The 23547-nt window shown below is 42.7% G+C and overlaps 1 long non-coding RNA gene across 1 annotated transcript; it reads left to right on the plus strand.

The window, feature by feature from the left end:
- The first annotated feature begins 2551 nt into the window (after nucleotides 1-2551).
- Nucleotides 2552-20924, plus strand: LOC122194224. Its single transcript, XR_006183071.1, has 3 exons — nucleotides 2552-2564; nucleotides 6952-7065; nucleotides 20898-20924. It is a non-coding gene; the product is annotated as an uncharacterized LOC122194224 (long non-coding RNA).
- The last annotated feature ends 2623 nt before the right edge of the window (nucleotides 20925-23547 follow it).

Below are 23547 nucleotides of genomic sequence, written 5' to 3' on the forward strand. Positions count from 1 at the left end.
GAGGATCTTCAAGCTGAGCTATGCCTCTGCAGGTGCCAGAGAAGCAGATTTCTGCAGCGTCACACATGCAGTGATTTCTGGAGTGATGTAGTGATGACCTAGAGATATTGCTCATGTTTTGCACTGAACTGAGAAAGCAGAATTGTGACCTAATGTTTATTTTCAGCCACAAAAATCATCATCAACTCCATAGGAATTATGAGGTTCTAAAAGAAGAATGGAAAACTGAGATTATATTTTGTATTTATAATTAAGCTTGACGAAAGATATTAAGGGTGCCAATATATTTAGTTTTGTCCCCTTCGCTATGCACATATCAGATGTACAGATGTTCAAGATTCATATCTACCTATTCCCATCAATTATACCACACATCACTCTTTAGTGAGATTTATTACCTTGCTGTATTGCTGGGACTTGGATAGTAAAGAATTACAAATGTACAAGCTATTGTGAAGTGTTTTCCACTATCTAGGGAAAGTCATTTCAGTAAAAACAATTATTTCTTGTGGGTTTCTGGAGGCATTCAACTCTTAACTAGAGATTGGCCTCATGCTTATACGGGAATAGTTCAGATGTGGAATCAGAAGGATGTGGGCAGGACGAGTACTACATTGCAGCATTCAGATCTTCCCATCTGTGTGAAGAACAGTTTTAGAACAGCTGTTCTCATCTGGGCCTTTCTCTACATTGTCAAAACAACAGCAGAATGAAAGAGCCCAAATATTCAATGAGGCTGTGAGGCTTTTGAGTCTTCAGAGGAAAAATTGCAAGTTTAGTGGTTTTATAGGCATCTTTTTGGACAAATGCATATTGCATATTGTCAGAATAGAGCTGCCTAGGAAATAAAAAAAGTGGACTAAGCTTTTTGATTGTTGGAACTGCCTGCTGACAAGGTCAAAGTATTCCATAAAAGGTGAGTTTTAGAAGCAGCTCTGGCAGGGTGCAGGACTGGCCAAACCTTGTCATGTTTCCCATCAGCTTCTCAGCCCAGGGCTGCCTTAGCTCTCTGGATGGGTACTCTGCTCTCTTCCTGGAGGAGCAGCAGCCTCAGGGTTTCACTCCAAATCCAGATGAAACCTGCTTTGGAAATACTGAAATCTCCTGACAATGGGATTAACCTGTCAACTCAGCTTCCACCGTTTGATCTGTGCTAGCAAAGAGTGCTTAGTTAAAAGCTTTAAATTATGTATCAGAACCCAGAGCTGCTTAGCTCAGTTCCTTGGCTTAGGGGAGTGCTTTGTGCTCCTCATCACTGATGGAGCAAGGAAAGAAATGCACTCCCTGACACAGGCAGTCAGGGTGGACATGGAAGGTATCTAGGGACATCCCTGAGCCTTGTGTCCTTGCTGGCAGATGGCTTTTGGATTGCTAAATATTGAGACATATTTTCCAGCCAGCTACCCAGGGAAAGCCACTCAGGGACAGGGGCAGACAGTTCAGATAGTCTTGTGTCTAAGATGGATACTGCTAAGCAGGCACTCTGCTTTGGACATCCAGTTCCACAGATACTTTTGTCAAAGGAGACCTAAGGATCTCTGTGGGCTGAACTCCCTTTTGAGCTTCCTTCTACCACTTGTCACCTTGGAGGACAGTGATGCTTTTTATCCATAATTTTACAAGGGAATTTGGCATCATTTATCTCATTTTACAGTTAAAAGAAATCAGGCTCCAAGGATCGAGGTGAGATTTTCTCCAAGTGCCAAGACTGCCAAGACAGTGGAAGAGGCAAAAGAGACTCTCAGTCCTCTGTATTCCAGGGTGATGCTCCATGCAGGAGGGCATCTCCACACTAAACTGAATTGATGCAGACATCCAAGCACTGTTTAATGTCTGTGTGGCAAAGGGCAGAAGACAAACAGCAGGTCTGCAAATTCTGGTTTTCTGTCTTCTCTCTCTGAGGTGTGACTTGTACCTGAGTCAGCTTTATTAAAATGACCATAATCTAATAGGAAGGAGCAAAAAGCTGATCTGACTGCTGCTGGAGAAAATCATCTAGCAACAATTAGGTATCTATCCATCCTTCCATCTTAAAAGCATGAATAGCACATATATGTGGGGAACATGCCCCTCAGATGGGTGGATAAATGGATTTTCTATTTTTATGGATCTTTTATTTAAATCCTGTAAGTAGTAAGACAGCAATTTTAACAAAAAATATGCTATGCATGGAAGAATTGCTGCTTTTCATCTGCAAAGTTGCAAAGTGAAGAGTTTCCTTTGTTTTTACTAATTTTCAATTTGATGCAGATGTGATTCCAATGCTAATTATGCCCCCCACTGTCTCTATCCTCCAGTGAAATGTGACTCCCTGATGTTTCTCATTGTCTTTTGTTTATAATTATAAGAAGTTGATAGAAATCATCTGGTTTTTGCTTCTGTATTGCAGTGGGATTTGTACAGCAGGAACCTGTCAAACTCATGACCTCTGGCACAAGGAACTGTGGCCAGCTCAGGCTGTGGTCACAGCTGGAATCTTGGTATTGAGCTATTTCTCTCTCATCCCCTGTATGTCTATGATGAAACTGTTCCTGAATCATGGAAGGATGATCTCAGAGTTAAGGGTAAGCAGCAGGGTCTTCATAAGTGAATTTTGATACCCAGTTTTTCTATACATGTTCTTGCTCAAGATTCCTATTTCTGTGCCTATTTTTTTTTTTTTTTTCTCAAGAAAGAATTAGTAATGCAGATGTGCTGTGATCATTATTTCACTAATGTTTCCAAAGGTTTGGGACATTCTGGAGGCTGGAAGGCTGTCTCAGCACCTACATACTATCTCCAGATCCAGGATCCATTAAATGCAAATGACTTTTTTATAATTTGCGAATGACCTGATCATGACATTCCTCAGATTGGACAGTCTGTGAATGTATTTCCATTTGCTAGAGTTATATTGATATATGAGGCACCTGGATGTATGAGGCATGAGGATCAACCACGTGTGTCAGGGACAAGCAAAGTTTATCTTCTCAGTAGATAAGTAATGGAGTTCATCTTTAATTATATATAATGTACCTGAGCATCTTGTACATATACATGCAACAGAAGTGAAATCATTAGCAGGAAAAACCATCTGGATTTAAGTGTCGTATAGAAACCATCAGACAAATCAGCTTGCTATCTCACAAGCTAATTCAATTCATTCCATTACTTTAAAGTGGAATATATGGTAAAATTAACAGCTGCACACACAGATTGCATTCTGCACAGAAGTGCAAGAGAAGACTTCCCTGATTCCTAGAGATTTTTGTCCTAGTTTTTCTTAAATTCCACCTTTTTTCTATATTCCTTAGTTCATTCTCTGTTCCCATTGTTTCCCTTCTTTGAACCTGGGGCTGTTGGTGCAAGGACATGTGCACAGTGGTGGCTGTGAACTGCTGATGTTCATACTGCAGATGCCATCTGCTTCTCTAGAGGGATGGGAGTATCTTTTTCAGCTCTGTGATGAGAGTGGCTTTGATTTGCCTTGCTCTTGCACTCTTCATCTAATTTTCACAGTGAATTTGGATATTTAATGCCTCAGATCTCACTTGCCTGTTTCCTTACAAAACCAAGATAGAGTTGAGCTGCTTTTCATAAACACTACTCAAACACATGTATGTCAGGTAATGAATACTTAGTTTCAAGAAGGATCTTAAAAGCCCTTCAGTGCAAAGCTGATCTCCACAAATGCTAGCAGATACTGCTAGTGGATGTGGTAGCAATGAACTCATGACTTGTTCCAGGAAGCAGAGAGCAGTGTTGCACAGAGATACACTGCTGTATCTACATTGCAGCTGCAAGTAGATATTAGGTGATCCATGAATTCTTGTGGTTTTCCCTGAGTTAGCTCCCCAAGATTTCCTATTAGCATGTTGATACTTGCCAGAGATAATGTTCTCAGACATGTGCTTATGTGTTGCCAGTTCAAGTCTATGGATGTAGTGGGGACAGAAGGAAGCTTAGCCTTTGTCTGCACTGTGAAAATGTTGCTTCCTGCGCCCAGAGCACTGTGCCATAGGCTGCCATGGGCCACGGAACTTGAGCTCATTGAACTAGCTGGTGTGCTAGTTGTATATCTTGTGATGAAAACATATTTGTATGAAGTCCAACAAGAGGTAAGATTAAGGGCTGGGAGCTGGGATTTCCTAGTGTCTCTAATCAGTATACTTGGTAAGCCATGACTGATCACCACTGTTTTCTGCAAAACGTATGTATTAACAGCATCTAATAATAGCAACAGTGATGTTTCTAGCTACGTTTCCTAAGTTCAGTTGGGAGAACAGATAAGTAGTGTGGGTATCAAAGTCAGAACTGGAAAAAACTTGCTTGGGTTTCTGATTTACTGGAAAAATGTGAGAGTCAGCTTTGGAAAATACAGAGATATTCACATGACAGTCTGTTTTGGCATGCTGTTCCTTCAGAATAACACAGAGATTGAGCCAATGTGATGAATGAATCACTTCCAATCACTAGAGGGCAAAGCTGAAAAGATTGCAACTTCATGTTGCAACCTGCAATCATCCATACTTTTCCACTGCTAAACCACACAAGATGCCTTAAATTCACCTGCAGCTTCATATTGTTAGTGTAACTTCAGTATCAGTGGGTATTTGAGACTTGATCTACTGTAAAGGAGGGGAGAAAGTAAAAAATATAACATCTTAAATATACTGATGCACAAATATGCTAATTTGTCCACAAAAAAATTCACATATAGTGAGCATGAAATAAACTGGCTGTGCATTTCTGACAAATCCACATTTCGTGCTGCAGTCATCACAACTAGTCAGTAGTTAGTGCATGACTTGTGCTGCAACAGCCAACCAGGCAGCCTCCTCTTTGCATGCACCAAGTAAGACAATGATCCCCAGCTGATTGTTCTCACTTTAAAGCTGCCAGACAGAGAAGGATGTGTAAGAGTCCTTGAATACACTGCACTTCAGTCACCCATTGAGCCTTCAGGAACACTGTCCTACTTCCTCATCTCCACAGCCTACTTGGTCAGATCTCACACTCAGCCCCACAGACACAGATTTGAAGCATCTTCTGCCTCAGAAAGAGCACAGCAAAGTGGGGGCTCTCCAGCTGTAACCTCAGTGGTGCACAGGGAGGAAAGAAAAGTCAGTTTTGTTAAAACATGCTGCTGGTAACAACACCAAATAGGTGACAGTGGAGGAAAAAGTGAATTCCTGTAGCAAAAGCACTAACAACCCCTGCTGCTACATCCACCTGTTGCTGTCTTCCTCCCAACCCTCTCACCTGCCAAGACTCGATGCTGCCCATGGCACTTTGCTGACAAGCTGATGTGACTCCCTCCTGCTCTGTTTGCCTTCCCTTTTAGAAAATACACCTCTTTTCTTAGGGGACAACGTAGAAGCTGATCATGTCAGGGAAGCAGCACCTATTCCAGCTCTGAAGCCCTACCAACATCTTCAGGTTGAACCTGTCTGGTTTTCAGCATCTCTGAAAACCAGATTGCTGACACATGCACACAGTCACCCAGGTAGAGCCCTCTGCTGTAGCCTGGGTAAGGCTCTCAAAATCAATTAAATGGCAAGAGGAGACAAAGCTCGACCTAATCCCTTTCACAAACCCACATGAAGTGATGGGGCATAGTCTACATCTTCCACTGGAAGCGCTCTGGGTGTCTGTGTGAAACATTGCAGGCTGTTCCCAGCCAGCACCAGGTAAGGAAGATGGTGCAGAACAAATATAGTTTTAATCCACGGGTAATGTATTTTTACTGAAATTCAGAATATCTGGGGACATCCGGGAACCAACAATATCTCATTTTGTGGTTTCAGGCAGCACTTCTCTGCGTCTTCACTAGTTCATTTGCAAAAATGCAGTGCTCATACAGATATTTGGAACCCACATAATTCAGAGCATTTTAGTCTAAACACCATAGACTTCACTAGGTCAGTGAGTAAAAAAAGGGCCCAGAGACTTGAAGTGAATTGCCCAGAGTCTAATAGCAGCCTCGGGATGCATCTGATATTCCAGATCTCCAAAATCATGCAATAATCTTTTATTCACTAGATAGTATTGCTTCCCTGAAGCTGATATAATGATATCCACTAATGAGGTTGCTAGGTTTAATTAAAGCTGGTAGAGTGCATTACGTAGAAGGAATGAAATTACTGTTTCATTATTGTATATTATAATAATTACAGAATAGCTAGACTTCTGTATTAACCACAGAGAGATACCACCTAAATTCTGTATCCTTATAATTGGTTAGACACATTGCACAGGAATTGCAACGGACAAAAGGACTGATGGTGCTCAACATCAAGTGTTAGTACTTACTTGAAACCTTCTGAGCTTTTGGTTACTGCATTTTTTATTACACGTTTAAAATAAAATTAGTTGAGAATGAGATTTTAATCATGGAATGGCTGATTCTTTGAAACCTCAACTTGTTACTGAAGGTCTCTTTTAAGATACAGAGATATATGCCAAAATACTTGGGTGAGGGGAGACTTCAAAATACTGAAGTATGAAATGTGGTGTCATAAAAATTTAAGGAAAATACTCTGCATTGTTTCCAATCCTAACTGACTCCTAGCTGAAAAATGTGAACTGAATTTAAGGCAAAGCTAAAATTGGAATAAACAATAAAACAGCTAAAATTGGAATAGAAAATTTCTAAATTACTCCATTTGGGTTTGTTTACCCCTTCATTATAAATTTACAATTGCATTACTACAGAGTGACACGTGTTCTTTTACCAGATGGATTTCCCTGAGGACCAGATGTTGATCCTGTAAGTGTACCCTCAGAGAAGATAAATATAAGCTGCATAGAAAGATCTGCAATCTTGGCACACACTAAAAAGCACCTTGTTTCGTAGAATTCCACTCTGAGTCTTCTTGTGCTATGTTATGAAAGTAAGGGCATCAGAATCAATTCCATAATTTGCTTGCCTGATACTTTTGCACATATTTATTCCCTGAAATGCTATCCAAGGACAACAGCAGCATGAAATACAGTTCGAATGCATCGGCTCTTCTTCTGTGAGGACACAAGCATATTGGAAGCCACTCCTCACCTGAGCGCTCCCCAGCACAGAGGTGGGTTAGGGTGAGTACCTTGACCTTGGAGAGCAGAAACCATTCCAGAGGTCCCACTTTGGTACCCATGGTGATGAGATATTCATGCTGCTCAAACCATCTTCAAATCTTATAGAATTGGCATGAAAGGAAATAGCTAAATGAGTTTATAGCTAGCAGCCTGAGCAGTATATAAATAGCACCAGTCTTTTTGTTGTTGTTTCCTATTCCTTGCAAGCGAGAAAACCAGGAACAAGAACAACAGACATAACAAGTATTGCATAAGTCTCATTTTTCTTGTTGTAATTAACAACACATACAATTGGAAACTGCAGAGAAGATTCCTGCCCTGTGCAGACTGAATGTTCACATACTGCAATAAGATGCAGCCCATAAAGCCTAAAAATATTTCCTATATTCGGTAACATTTTTGTCTCCTTTCCTCCCTTCTACATTGCAAATAGGGCAAGACTTCCTATTTTTGTCTGACTGATCAGGTCTTTGTGGTTCACAGCAGAGCCACAGATTTTGGGGAGTTGTCTTGAGTACTCCATTCTTAGCAGATTCTCCAAACACGCTGGATCATTTCAGTCTTTGACTACAGCCACACATCATGTAGACAGAAGCATGCACAGGCACTCAGATAAAGAAGTTCATATTCCTGGTTACACAGAATAACAAACTGCTTACAATAGATAAGGAGGTGTGCATGTCTGTGTCCAACTGCTCGGTTTGCTCTTCTGAGCACATCTTCAATTGTGCAATTTACTACCAGCCACAAACAGAAGCAGCAAACTTTCTACTGACTGCCAATAGCTTTAAGTTAGGCAAAGGTAGCTTTTCTAATAACCCTTTTCAAAAGAACTTCAGCTTAAGACTATGTTGTCAACTCCATTACTTATGAAAACTTGTATATATTTGATACAATTCAGCACGTGGGATATAAAGACTCCATGCACACAAAATATCTCAAAGCATTATACAGAAAAAGTGGGATGCTAGGAAATGTACTTCCAGCCCCTGGAAGGAGGCAGAAAACAAGGGATGGATTCTTTGCCTTCAACAGAAGGATCATATAACCATGCTGCAACACTTAGGTACTTTTGCAAAGCTGGAGCCTAGGAGCCCAAGCAGGGCTCACATGTATCACCTGCATCCCAAAGACAGAGCCTCAAAACTTGCTTGATCTCACAGTTCTGGCCAGTTTTGCAAGCTAATATTCTGTCACAATTGTTTTGGCAGAGACCAAACCAGTAAATATGTCCTCAGAAGGTCAAAACTCTCATGAAGAGCAGTGGATGTAGTCTACCTTGATTTCAGCAAGGCATTTTATACTGTCCCCCACAACATCCTTATAACAAAGCTGAGGAAGTGTGGGATAGATGAGTGGACAGTGAGGTGGGTTGAGAACTGGCTGACTGGCAGAGCACAGAGGGTCGTTGTTGGTGGTGCAGAGTCCGGTTGGAGGCCTGTAACTAGCGGTGTTCCTCAGGGGTCTGTGCTGGGTCCGGTCTTGTTCAACATCTTCATCAATGACCTTGATGAGGGGATAGTGGCCACCCTCAGCAAGTTTGCCGATGATACGAAGTTGGGAGGATTGGCTGACACGCCTGAAGGCTGTGTTGCCATTCAGCAAGACCTGGATAGGCTGGAGAGCTGGGCAGAAAAAAACCGGATGAGGTTTAACAAAAGCAAGTGTAGAGTCTTGCATCTGGGGAGGAATAATTCCATGCACCAGTACAGGTTGGGGGATGACCTGCTGGAGGGGAGCTCTGCGGAAAGGGACCTGGGTGTCCTGGTGGATGACAGGTTGGCCATGAGCCAGCAGTGTGCCCTTGTGGCCAAAAAGGCCAATGGCTTACTGGGGTGCATTAAAAAGAGCGTGGCCAGCAGGTCAAAGGAGGTGATCCTCCCCCTCTACTCTGCCCTGGTAAGGCCTCATCTGGAGTACTGCGTCCAGTTCTGGGCTCCCCAGTACAAAAAAGACAGGGATCTCTTGGAAAGAGTCCAGCGGAGGGCCACGAAGATGGTGAAGGGCCTGGAGCATCTCCACTATGAAGAAAGGCTGAGTGAACTGGGTCTGTTCAGCCTTGAGAAAAGGAGACTGAGAGGGGACCTGATCCAGGTCTACAAATATCTAAGGTGTGGGGGGCAGAATGGCGAGGCCGGACTCTTTTCAGTGGTGAGTGGAGACAGGACAAGGGGAAACGGCTGGAAACTGCAGCATAGGAAGTTCCGCACAAATGTGCGCAAGAACTTCTTTACAGTGAGGGTGACGGAGCACTGGAACAGGCTGCCCAGGGAGGTGGTGGAGTCTCCTTCTCTGGAGATGTTCAAGACCTGCCTGGATGCCTACCTGTGCGACCTACTGTAGGGAACCTGCTTTGGCAGGGGGGTTGGACTCGATGATCTCTGGAGGTCCCTTCCAGCCCCTACAATTCTGTGATTTTGTGATTCTGTGATGAAGTGGTGAGAAGTCTCTTTTACACAGTCACCCCTTTGCCCACACAGGACTAGGGCCTTGGACAAGTGCAAACCTAATTTCCAGAACAGTGCCTGGCCATCAGTGAGTACAGCTTCCTGAGTTACATGGCCCCGAAATCTTATTTGCAGCTCTGTCACTTTTCCCATTGTTCTCAAGGGATCTACTAGGGACATGGGAGGGTCTATGCCTGGTCTATACATGTATGAGGTCCAGGTAAGATAGCACAGTTTCAGTAAGAGATCCTGAAGAAATCTCATGGTTAGGAGTGCTGAAGTCAGAAAAGAGTACCAAGAGTATCCATGGGTCCCAATGAGATACATTCCAGAGTCCTGAAGGAACTGGCTGATGTAGTTGCCACCAACTCTCAATGATATTTGAAAAGTCATGGTGATCAGGTGAAATCCCTGGTGACTGGAAAAAAGGCAACATCACACCCATTTTTAAGAAGGATGGAAAGGATGACTTAGGGAACTGCCAACCTGTTAGCCTCACCTCTGTGCTGGGGAAGGTCATGGAGCAGATCCTCCTGAAATCTATGCTAAGGCACATGGAAAAGAGGGAGATGATATGGAATAACCAGCATGGCTTCACCAAGGACAGGTCCTACCTGACCAACCCCATGGCCTTCTATGATGGTATAAGTGCATCAGTGGATAAGGGAAGAGACACTGGTGTCAAAAGGCCTTTGACATGGTCCCCCACAACATTTTTCTCTCCAAATTGGAAAGATGTGGATCTGATGAGTAGCAGGTTGTGACGTTGTACCCAGAAAGTGGTGGTCAATGGCTAAATGTCTGGATGGAGATCAGTGATGAATGGTGTCCCTCAGGAGTCAGTACTGTGACATATGCTCTTTAATATCTTCACTGATGACATTGATAGTGGGATTAAGCACACCTTGAGCACATTTGTGGGTAACACCAAGCTGTGTGGTGTGGTCAACACATCCAAGGGATGGGATTCCATCCAGGGGAACCTAGACAGGCTCAAGAAGTGGGCCCAGGAACACCTCATGAGGTTCAACAAAACCAAGTACAAGGTCTTGCACCTGGGTTGTGGTAATCCCTGCTATCAATGCATGCTGAGGGATGTAAGGATGGAGCATAACCCTGCTGAAAAGGACTTGAGGATACTGGCGCATGGCTAGATGGACACAAGCCAGTAATGTGCCCTTGCAGCTCAGAAATCCTACTGTATCCTGGACTGCACCAGAAGAAGTGTGGTCAGCAGGTTGAGGGAAGTGATCTTGCCCCTCTACTCTGCACTAGTAAGACCTCATCTGGAGTACTGCATCCAAATATGGAGCCCTCTGTACAGGAAAAATGTGGACCTTTTAGAATGCATCCAGAGGAGGGCCACAAATGTGATCCAAAGGATGGAACTCCCCCCTACAAGGAGGCTGAGAGAGCTGGGGCTCTTCAGCCTGATAAAGAAAAGGCTCCAGGGAGACCTGGAACAGCCTTTCAGTATCCAAAGTAGAGCACTAAGAAAGAAAGGGACAAACTGTTTTGCAGGATCTGTTATGATAGGACAAGAGGAAATTGTTCCAAACTAAAAGAGAGGAAACTTAGATTAGATTTAAGGAATATATTTTTTCCACTAAGTGTGGAGAGACACTAGAATAGGCTGCCCAGAGAGGTGGTGGATGCTCCATTCTTGGAGAACCTCTAAGCACCGTGATCTAACTGTAGGGGAGTTGGACTAGATGACCTTTGGGAGTTGCTTCTGACTCCAGTGATTCTATGATTCTATGAAGAGTGAAATCCATGATGCTGGGAGGATTTGAAAGAATGAATTCATTTCTCAAAAGAGTGTTCCACGTGGAGAGAAACACCACCATTTTCTCCAAGGAAGGGCTGATCTAGCTCAAGGGCTCACCTGATGAATATGTTAAATGCTAGATCCACCCCACTTTCTTCAGCATTTCCTACCAGCTATTTTAGGCAGCACCTGATTGGCATGCTGCCTGCTTCACCCCACAAGCTAGGACCTCTCACCCATGCTCTCCTCCAGGCAAGAGGCTGTGCTGTGGGTATGGGGTGAGGGCCAGGCCACAGTTCCAAGCTGCATAAGGGGGCAAGATATAACCCCAGACAAATTTGCAAGGGTGGTGAGGCTGAGGCACGTGCTGGGCATCCAGATCCATGCATCTGAGCCATGATTTTCAGTGGGGCATCTCAGGTCAGAGCTCCAAGTCCTTCTGCCCTCTCCAACTAGACCTTCTTTTCTGCAGAGACAGCCATCAGCCAGAAGCCAGCCCATCTGGTGGACTAAACATTAATTCCATCAGTTTAACACACAGAATTGAGCCACATCCAGCCAGGAAGTCGGGAGCTTCAGCAATTTGCATTCATGCAGGAAATGCTTCTGTGCCAGTGGCAAAGCCACAACAACCAAACATTAGTTTCCAAGAGTGCCAAAGATAACATCTTCTTAAGCAGCAAATATAGAGACTTAATTTAATGAGTTGTAACATAGCAGCTCTTCAGAATGTCTGAGAAACTCTTGTAGAAAAGAAATACTGTTCACATGAAAATGAAAGAGGGGGGGAAATTCAGGCATCCATTCTTTTCTTACCTTCCCTCTGCTCATGTTTCCCCTTACTTGTTATCCTCTTACTTTCATCTTTTCCTGAAGCTCATTGCATCATTACGGCGATCAAAGGGAGAGACGGAGAACACTGAAGAAGAGAGAGAATGCCCAAAGCTGCATGTTATCAGCAAGGTAGCAAGGTTTGCTTAGCTTCAAATTAAGGCTGGTCTTGGTGAAAGCACTGATCTGAGACCTGAAGGGAAGCCTGGAAGCAAAAAAGGCTAAAGCAGGCAAAGAAACAGCAAAATACTTTAAATGAGAGAGTGTAAGAAATGGATGGATACCAAAATGTCCCAGTATTTACCTTGATTTTAATGATTTATCTACCTGGGTTATAGGTGAAAAGCTCATGTAAACAGCTGCTTTTGTATGTTTCCAAGGCCTCTTGGCTTCTGTCAGGGGATTTACAGAAAATAATCTTCTTACAGTTTTTCCGGATGATTTTCATAGCTGGAACCACAAGCTAGCAGTCATGTAAAGATGCATGTATACAAGTGGCCATTTTCTAAGCTCAAAAACATCTTGAGCTTCATTCTGGCTCTAAGCAAACACCCATAGTGGTTGTTATGCTATCTGAGGGGTTCACCCTTCTGCAATTATTTCTGGCTCTATCCTAAGACTAAAAAAAATTGCCTCCTGTCAGATTTACATCTAAAATATTCAACATCTTGTTCTTCAGTGCTTGGTGCTTATCAAAGAAGCAAAATATTGCCGTTGAAATAGACTGTGTTAAGGATCCAAGAGGGAACTTAAATTCATGACAGCTGTGATACAAGAAACGCATTTTACTTTCAAAACAGTATTTTTTTTTTCTACTGAAAAAGAAAAAAAAAGTAGAGTGAAATGCACAGAAAAATGTTTTGTTATAACTGGACCACCAGTTATCATTTTTTCCAAGCTAAGCCTTCTCATACAGAGACGATTCAACAGAAGCACAGAAAAAGCTTTTTGTTACACTGCACAATAGCTCCAACAAATAAATTTCTAGCAATTGGGTCACTTTGCACATAAGATGAGATTCTTAAGTCCACGAGGTAAATTCTAATTTGAATATTCTGTTCTTCTTTTCTATAATGGGGAGCTAAATGATGACAATAATGAAGCAGAACATGAAAATATTATAACTGGCACTTCAAATGACTCTTTTTTTTTTTCTTTCCCCCAATGTGAACATGCATTATTTTCAGTCTAGCTTCCAGAATATGGCTACATACATGTGAAATGTCACCAGGCTAATGCTATTGTACTAATTGGCCAAATAATGAACAATTGCAGAGCCTACTCTAAGCACGCCTGGAGGGTGACTCTTCCAAAGCAGAGCTAAGACACACTGCCAGTGCACCAGCTGCACAGGAAAAGGCCTGTGAGGCTGTGCCTATTCAATATCCAAAGGGAAGAGTGCAAATACACCAAGCAATTCAGCACATCCTCTGTCAGAATCTCTGCATCTATATAAAAAAAAAATTTTTAGAAGGGCCTCTCAATGAACTGCCATGTCTAGGTGTAATTTAACTTGGTTTAGAATCTGATCCAAATTTCTTCCCATCCTTATTATTTTACATTTTCACACAAGACTTCATGATTATTGGTTTGGAACATTAAAATGCAAATGATAGAGGAAGCAATACATATTTAAATGTACAGTGTCAGCTTGGTATAAAAGCCCTTCTGGAACAGAATGACACTATTTTCTTCTGTAACTTCTAAAAGTGGCAAAATAAAAATGAGAGGGAAAAAAAAAAGATTGGGTCTATTTGTATTCATGCTTTATTGGTCATGCTGAAAGAAAAAGCTTAGTAAATAAGTCTGGGAAGGGTAGCAGGGGGAGAAAAACAGTCATTAGTGTAAATGCAACCCACAGCTAACTGTGACTTCCCAGTCAGTGCAGGGAGGAGGAGAGAACACAAGGAGCATTAGATTTGATACAAGAGTAACCTCCTCTCACAGAATAAAAAAGAGGAGTTTTGACTTATCTTGTCTTTGTCATTTCTGCAATCAATACATTCTCCAAGTAAACACAAAGGAGAAAGAGAAAAGAAAGGACGAAGCAGGGCAGAATGCAAAAAGGCTCTCTGCCTCCCATCCCATCCTTGTAGGATGCCCTGTTATTTTGCTAATCTAACTTCTGGCTAAGAAGTGACAGAAGGTCACTTATTCTCTCTGTGCATTTTCAAAGCTTGTATGGTTTCCAGGGTAATTCACATTGCTTCCCACTTCACCTTTTTATTAACACTGCCACATTCAGTTTCCTGAAGAGATAAACCAATATTTAAAAAATGTGCAAGGTATTTTTCATAGTCTAAAGCTGTAACTCATCTCTGGGTACCTGTGCATTCCCTTTTTTACTGATTTTCTGCACCTTTTACTTATGCAGCCATGAAATGTCCATGCTAGCTCTTCTTGCTCTATTGGACATGGCTCTGTATCCCATGGAGAGAATAACATGGCTGGGATCTGTTTTAGCAAATGTGAATGTTTATTAGAAATATCTCCCAAAAATAAATCTCTGTGCTTAGTCTCTAAAATCCATGAAATTAAGGAGTGTCAGAACACAGGACTGGGTCAGTTCGTTTATGGAACAGCATGTCTTAGTGAATTGACAAAGTCAACAGAAAACCTAATTCAAGGACCCCTGTGTGCATGCAATTGCACACTGGTAAAAACAATCCCTCTCAGGTAGAGATTAAGTCAGTTCCCAGAATTTAGTCTGAATGTGTTGTCAAAAAACATTTTTTTGCTAGAGAAGTTGTTTCTTTATTTTCTTTTGGCAGGATGGTTAGTGGTAAAGATGGGACAATAACAGTCTTGGCTGACATAGGCTAATGACTTGGCAAAGCTGCAGAGTGCACCAGCCCTGGTGAGGGCAGAATTAGGAGCTTTGAAACTTGTCTCCTTTGCAATTACTTACATTTCAATTATCACATGATTGGAATTCCAGAAGGTTGCAGCATAACAAATTTGAAAAAAATATTAGGAAAAATATCTCTTTAGGAAACTTGGAATTATTACCCTTTAAGTTATAACTCCGGCAATACTCTAAAGAGAACATTCGCAGGGATCAGACAGTCTTGAAAAGGGACAGCACTAAGCTTACAAATTCTGAGCTGTATTTCTATTTGTAGATAATCAAGCCATAAGTGAATTAGCATGTTAGAATTCACTGCTGGCATTTCCCTTTAGCACCACATCAGGCATCCTGTGCCCACTCTAAGGACACCATCACCACATCAGGGCTGCAGCCAGCAGGATGAGTGCCTGGGTGGTAGCTGCTCTTTTTCTGCTGCTCTTTCCCTTTGGCACATGGAAAGCTGCTGAGCCATGAGTACACTTCAGAATCATAGAATCATTAAAGTTGGAAAAGACCTCTAAGATCGTCTAGTTCAACTGTCCACCTATTATCAATGTTACACATTAATTGTGTTCCTATGCACCACACCTACACATTTTATGAATGCTCCAGGAACGGTGATTACACCACCTATCTGGGCAGCCTGTTCCAGTGCCTCACCACTCTTTCTGAGAAGAATTTACTCCTAATATCCAACCTGATTTTCCTGCAGCTTAAGGCCATTCCCTTTCATCCTATCACCGTTACTTGGGAGAAGAGACCTCCCCCCATCTCATCACAACCTCCTTTCAAGGAGTTGAAAGAGGGATGAAGTCTCCCCTGAGCCTCCTCTTCTCCATACAAAACAATCCCAGTTCCCTCTCTCACTCTTCAAAAAGATGTCTTCTATAATGCTGATTTATGGTTATAAATAGAAATTAATTCCAAATAGTGTCACCCGTGCCTCTGTTCATCCCCACACAGGCATTATTCAAATGAAAGGCCGCCTGTTCCCCAGAGTGGATCCAACTTGAACCAGGCAAGTCTTGCTCTGGGACTCCAGCTTCCTGTGCTAGTCAGTGAATCACACTGGAAATTATGATGAATGTGAATTAAAATATTCTGTGAAAACACTCTAAAAAGCTCTTCTTCATCAGCTGAATGTCAGCAACAGGGCAATGATCACGATTGTAAATCTGATTCTATGCTCCAGAGGATCCAGTCAGTTTGCTAATGCCTTTCTGGAGAAGCTGCTGTCCCCAAAGCAAGACAGTTACTTATTTGTGCTCCATTTGGCAAGGGTCAGACTGGCCAGGCATTCTGTTTCCTTCTAAATTAATCACCCCTTTCAAAATAGACTTTGATTTGCCCTGTTCTGAGTGTCTTTATGGCTCCCTATTGATTGCTGAGAGTAAAAGATTTCCTTCCCAGACTTCTATCACAAATAGCCTTGCCTGGAGTGTGTTCTGGTACTAACAGAGGAATTTTGTCCTTGTTGTCTTCACTCTAGAGCACTTCCACAGATCAGGAAGTACGATGTTATTATCTCTCATTACAATGAAGAACTTTTTTCTTCATAAACCGACACCAGCGTACGAAGTCCATAGGTCAACTCAGCTTTTTCCCAGACATTCCTTAGTTTGCAGATTTTTCACGTATCCACTCACCTGAGTGTCTTCTTCAGCATCTTCCTTCCTCTTCCTTGGATTCACATCTCCTGGCCTTTGCAGTCACTTCATTTTTCTTCTCCATTATTTCCACTATAACTTATGAAGATCTATTTTATTTTGTTTCCTACCTGCTGCTATTCTTTTCACTCAGTAACTTGTTTCTAAAGAGCAATAAGAATGGAAATTAAAATGTACCTTGTATTTTCCTAAGAAGTGTCCAAAGGTGCAATGAGCAGCTACCTTAGTAAAACTGAGCAAGCTACTGCTACCTTGAGCCACTCTGCAGTCCCATGCTACCCCACTTTAATGGGAATTAAGAGGTCAGTGAGGCTCAGAGACAGCCATGAAGTACAATTGAGGCACACATTCCAGAAAAAAAACAAAATGTGGTAACAATTCTGTTATGTGTTTTTGCTCCAAAAGTGTATCTATTTTCACAATGATCCGTCCTGTTTTCAGCTGAGGCAGCGCTAACTGTATACTGGTGTTTTGGTTATTGATGGGTATGCACCCAGGGCTGGGTCAAGCCTTAGCAAGGAAGAGCTATCACCAAGAAGGCACAGGGAACAGGGTAGAACCAGGGCAGGCAGCCTGAATTAGGCCAGGAGAAGACCATAAAGCTTTGGGGAGTTAAACCACAACATTATCCTTGCAGTTTCTCACAGGGTAGTAAAATATGGATAAGTTGTGGTAAATCTTATCCTCAAGGTATAGATTTGGCAGAAAGGTAATAATTAAAGATAATCAGATGACAAATTATGTGTTTCTGTTTAGCTATCCAGGATGAGTAGGATATCTGAAGCTGCTTAACAAAGCACTAGTTTTGCAGCATTCATAGTCTGCTGATAGAGATCTAGTCATGCCATACCACTGAAGCCTTGATTTTTAGAACAGGGTTAGACATGTATGTGGATAACCGCTAATCACTAGCAGTTACATTAGATACATTTTTGTTTTGTTTTGCTTTAAGCAGGGATACACAGCTTCTCTGGGCAAGGTAAACATGAGCAAATATAGGAAGAAATTTCAGAATAGTTTCAGTTCTGTCACAGAGCACAGGTACTGACCTTGTGCTTGAAACCAAGAAGGTAAGTGTGATGGCACCCTTCATCACCGAGGACCTTCAGGTTCTGACAGGGTGGGGACTGCTTGCCTTCATTAACCTGTGATACTGTACTTCTGTCTGCAGCCTGATGTGTCTTCTCCTCCATTGTAACTTGTGCTTCCTCTAGGAACTGCTCTTAAGCCTATTTTGCTTTTCAGTCAGGATTCAGCTCTGGTCCTCAGATAAGCATGGAGATGGCTTGACGCATCACAAGGTGATAAGTCAGGCTACACGTCTGGTAGCTCGGCTGGCTGACTCAGCTCCTCTGCCTCTCTCACAGCCTCCCAGGCTGGAGCATCCCATGGGCTGTGCCCAAGCTCTGGGGAGGCCAGCACAAAGCCCTCACCTCACCCACATGGGCCTGGCCAGAAGCTGGACATCTCCTCCCAGCTGCTGTCTGCATGGCCTCTGTGGCTGGTGGTAACAGGGCAGGCAACACTGTCTGATTCATCCCATTTAATCCAGGAATAGTGGTTAGTGGGATGAATCACCGTCTGGCACTGCCTCCATTGACTGCAGAATGAATTAGGCAATGAACTTAGGTGAGATGTTTCATCCCTAAGAGAACTAAAATTAGGTTCAATTAATCCCACCTTGTTTTGCAGTGTGATGAGGAAGGCTAAAGATGGCACATTATTTGTAGAGAGATACTTTTACTCATCTCAGTAAAATAAAATCACTTTGTCATTTGTTTTCCAGCTGTGCTATTTGTTCGTACGTGTGGATTGCTGTTTTCTAATACTGCAGGTAAAATGAGAGGAGACACCTAAATCACTGATGCAATATTGCCAATTGTTTGTATCTTATTTCTGGCTTCTAACAGTATGTGCTATTTCTTGAAGCCTTAGGCATTGAAAACAAATGAGAATATCACCTTTCTTTTTTTTTATAAACCAGAAGTTTATACTTCTATTCATCTGGAAAACAAGTGTGAAAAAAGCAAGATTTGAGAGTTCTATGCAAGCCAAATAAAAAACAGCAAAAACCCACAACAAAGGCAAGTAAAGACTATAAAGACTACCCTGCAAATACTGAATAAGAACAACTGTCCTTCATGTCCTTCATGACATGTATGTCATGAGTTATGCTCATGACATATATGTCTACAAAAAAAGCAGAACAGTCCCTGAGATTACTGTAAACACAAACAGTTTAAAAAAAAAAAGGTCTTGAGCTGTAGTATCCATTATGGCACAGTCAATGAATGGCACCACAAACATTAGCTTTGCACCTGCTCCTTTATGAGCCAGACACTCTAGGATTTCCATTCTATTTTTTCCACACACAAGGCCCATAGGCAAAACTGAGAGTCCATCTCTGACTGCTGCTTTGTAATTGGGCTGTTGTGTAAAAGCAGGAGAGAGTTCAAAAAGGTCCTCTGGCCTTCTGTGCTTCCCTGCAGTGCAGCCAGTGGGGTCCTAGGACACACAGAAGAGTCATGCAGTACTGGGCAAGACAAAATAACCCTGCTTTGACTTGTTGCCCCTGTAGTTACCAATTCCTTCAGGCCTCAAGGCTCTATTAGCTGCAGGTGAAAGCCTTCACCTCTTCCACCACAAAAAATCCCCCCAAAAGATAATCTACTTAATTTCATGCACGTGACTTACTGTTCAGTCCAACTCTTGAGGAAGCCAGTAAAAGTTAAGACTTGAATAATAAGGAGGATTAATCTAACAGTGCATCTTTTATTTTAAAGGATGAATTAAGATGCCACAACCACCCTTGAAGCAAGTAACACATAGCAGTGCAGTTCTCAGAAGCAAAGTGCCATAAGAATGAAGACAGTGGAGTGGGAATTCAAAAGGTTTTCCTTACATTTTACTGACTTCTAAATAGAGGTGCAGGTACTTATCATTATCTTAAAACGAAACTGGAGAACTACTTGGTGCACACCATAGAATCATAAAATCTTTTGATTTGGAAGAGACCCTTAGAGGCCAGCTAGTCCAAGTCCCCTGCAATGAACAGGTGCACCTACAGCTAGATCAGGTTGCTCAGAGCATTGTTCAGCCTGACCTTGAAGGATCCATGGATGTGACATCCACCACCTCTCTGAGCAACTTGTCCCAGTGCCTTACCACCCTTATTGTAAAAAACTTCCTGCAGCCTAAATCTCTCCTCTCCTACTAGTTGGAGAGTGAGCAGGACTCATGTCTTGACAGTTGATTTCTGTCGTATTTGAGCAAGCCACTGCAATTCTAGACTTAGTTAAGCAGTGGTATTTGAAATGGACTCATTCTGCTTCACCTATTGTGGATGACAGAGAGCTTAAATCGTCTTAGAAACATTCTGAAATTCTGCAAAGCGAGGAATTATACATGGCTACAAACGATGACTAATATTATTCTGAGTCATTGACTGTGTTACCAAAGATAGTTTTTGTAAAATGAATATGCAGAAAATAAGGCTGATCCTGCAAAACCCACAGATCTTCCACTGTGTATGCCCTGCATATGAGCACACCGAATGGTGCACTGGGATTTTCCCAAGCACCCCACCACTGCCTGCTCCAGCCTGCTTCAAAGTGATGCAAAATGCCCATGCCAGGCCATGGTTGAGGGCTTTGGATGTCTTGCTGTGTCTTCTTATTATGTATGAAAAAGCAGAAGGGCCTGAAAGAGAAAAGAAAAAGGAATCTTGCCCACAGTCAGAGGAAATGTTGGGCCGTGATGCTCTGGCTGGCCATGTTGCACTCAGAAGCACTGATGGATGTCAACCCAGTGAGCTAGCCATCTGGTACCCACAGCGTGCTGCAGCAGGAAGAAAGGAGAGCTGTTCTCCAGCAGCGCTGTGGCCAAGCAGCCAGCAGCAGTGACAACCAGGGAAATGTCCTTATTCTTTTGGCAAAAGCCTCTCTGTGCATCCGTATGTCTGTTCCCTCACCCACCCCCTGTCTGAATGAGAAATCAGAGCCTTCCTGACATGAGGCAGCACGTGCCAGATGCTGAGCAGTCAGCAAGACAGATGCTGCCAGGGGGACAAAAGAGATAATCATATAAATACTTAAAAGCTCTTTTTAATCAAAGTGCTCATTGTCCTTTTTAAAAGGAAGGTACTTTTTAATAGACATTTAATTCATTTTGAAGGCGAGGAAAGGGCGGAGGTAATATTTCTTTATGAGCATGAGATATTATTTTCCTTTCATAAAACGTAATAACTTAGTTGAAACTTTTTATTTTCACAGTGATTTTTCCCCGAGGGAGCTTATGAGGTGAGAAAATTTGGGGCTGACTGTCTCCAATATTTGCTTTTATTATTCATTTCTGTATTTATTGCTAATATTTCTAATGAAGGGCATATAGATTATACATCCTTCTTTACTGCATATGCAGCAAAGCTAAAGGGGAAGCACTTGCCTCTCCTAGAAGAGGAGCAGCTGCTTTTGGGAGCCGCAGTACCAGCTTTGCCCTTGTCTGCTGCATGGAGGAAAGGTAGAGGGATGGCAGCAGGATGTGACATCCCGGGTTGAAGTGCATGCATGCTCCATCCCAGCCCCTCTGCCCTCTCTGCTCCCTGTGAGGATGCTGGCACTGATCACATGACCACCACGGTCCCAGGGGCTGGTACCATCTGCACTGAGACTGATGAGCTGGGCTCTGCATGCCAGTAGTGGGCAGCACAGGCAGTGTTTGGCCCACTCAGCTGATGTGGAGGTAATGACAGGGGAAGAAACCTTGTTTTGTCATTGTGTCTCTTCCTGAGCATGTCCCAGATAAATGCTTTCCTATCTCCTCTCATTTGTGAATGCAGCGTTCATGATGGCCCCTACAGCAAATCCACCACTGGCGGTGCCAGCTTCTGTGCACGGCTCTGTATGCACTAAGCATCTCTTTGCCGTGGCACAAGCAATTCAAAAAGGTGAAGCTGGCTTAATAGGCACAGACAGGCCCAGTGCTGAATCTCTTACTCAAATTTTGTTTCCTCTAACTCAGAAAGCAAGGCCAGAATTTCACCTGGTGGTGGATTTTGCCCAGCTCAAACAAAAGCATTCAACATGGCCCAGGATGATTACTCAGGAGCATGTCCCACATGCGCCACAGTTCTGTGACTGGTAGCTGCCAGATTGTGCCTCTGGAGAGGGCAGAAACAGGCAATATTTTAGAATATTTCTGTCTTTGGGAGAAAGCAGACATGAAGCATGCAAGAGGCAGCGTCCCTGGAGAGGACAGGTTAAACACAGCAATGTCCTGTTTTGGCTTGGACCTTCAGTGCACACTCAGTGCACACTTACTAGCCATTACCTCAGGATCATTGAAGTTGGTCCCCTATCCACACAAAGTGAAGAAAAACAAAGCAAGTCAGGAAGAGGAGAGAAGCCAGGCTGTTCCCATCCTGGTGAGAGCTGAAGCACACAAATACTGACAAAATCCTCTGTAGGAATCACAAGAACTTGTAGCAGAGGCTATGCATTCATGCTATTCATTTCAATTTGAATGGGCACTTGATCCTCTCCTAGCAAGCAGGGGATGTTGGGTGGTGTGGTGAGGTCACTGCCAGGTCTCTGCGGGCTCCGACCATGTGAGAGAGCTGTGCACTGGAATCAGCCTCCAGGCTTTCAGCCATCACAGTTCAGGTATCTTCACAATTCCCTTCTGTGTATAGGAGGTGCCATCCAGCATACAGCCACAGTGCAGGAAAGTATTAGAAAAACACTGGCTGATAAGAATAGTTAGCATATTGATTTCATGATTAGCTGCTTGATTTCATGCACAACACACTCATTTCTGAGATATTGCCCCTCCCAAATTGCTTAAAATCCATGTGAAAAACAATTTGCAGAAAGTTTACTAAAAACCCTGTGTTTCATTTCTCTTCAGAGCTAGAAACACCAACAGTCGAAAGCTGTTTGTCTTTCTGTGCAAATCTCAGGTAAAGAGATCAGCTCCTTTTATTAGAGACCATGAAATAACATGCATCAAACTTTCATGTGGCAGAACACTGGTAACATCTGAGCCCTCCAGTAAGTATGAAAGGAAACCTCCTACCTTCAGTGAACAGCCTGGTTTGAAAAAGTAACTAGAAGCTGCAAGGTGCCAGGTATTGAAAGAGAATCCTATTGAACGTAAGCAGACAGCAGTTCTCACCAAAACTTTCACACTGGTGGTCCTTTCATGCCACTCACCCATGCTTTTATTTCCACACCAGTGGGAGGAAAGCGTGAGCACTCCCTGAGGGGAAGATCTCTTGGTGGCTTCCTGCAGGGTCAGAAATTCATGTCAGTGTGAATGCTCAGGGATGGATCTTGAGTTATTTACCACTACTGATCTGTACAATCAATGCAACTTTTGTTTTCATTCATGAAGCCTCCACAAAGAGGAAAAGTCTTTTACGAGCATTTTCTTTCTTTTTTTTAAGTTTGTATGACTCCATGGTTTGTTTTAGCTCTAATAGCTCAGAGCATTAGAAGACGTTTGCTATAAACCTGTGACCAAAGCTGTCATCCAACTTCTACTTTGGCTGGGACAACCAAAGAATTACAAACAGGGCTGGTGTTTTCTCTCATTTACTACTTACTGTCAAAGATTTGCAATCACAGAGAAAATCTAGTATGAATTTTATGAAATATTTAAAAATAGACAGGGCACTACTGTCTAGGACCAGCTTCTTACACTGCTGGTATTTATGGTGTTTTGATTTCTATCAGTAATTCCACAAGTCAGAACGCATCCATGCCTGTAAAAGGCAACAGAAAGGACTAGAGGTACAGCAACAGCAGCTTTTATTTTCACAGGCAATTGTGAATACTTATTTGTTGTATTAACAAAAGGTCTTTCTTGCCAGCTAAACAGAAGATGGCAAGATGTAAGCTCTCAAAGCTTCCCCTCCTTGCTCTC

This window comes from Lagopus leucura, unplaced genomic scaffold (genome assembly GCF_019238085.1).
Source record: "Lagopus leucura isolate 7727_CA_CO unplaced genomic scaffold, USGS_WTPT01 Super-Scaffold_73, whole genome shotgun sequence".
Lineage (NCBI taxonomy): Eukaryota > Metazoa > Chordata > Aves > Galliformes > Phasianidae > Lagopus > Lagopus leucura.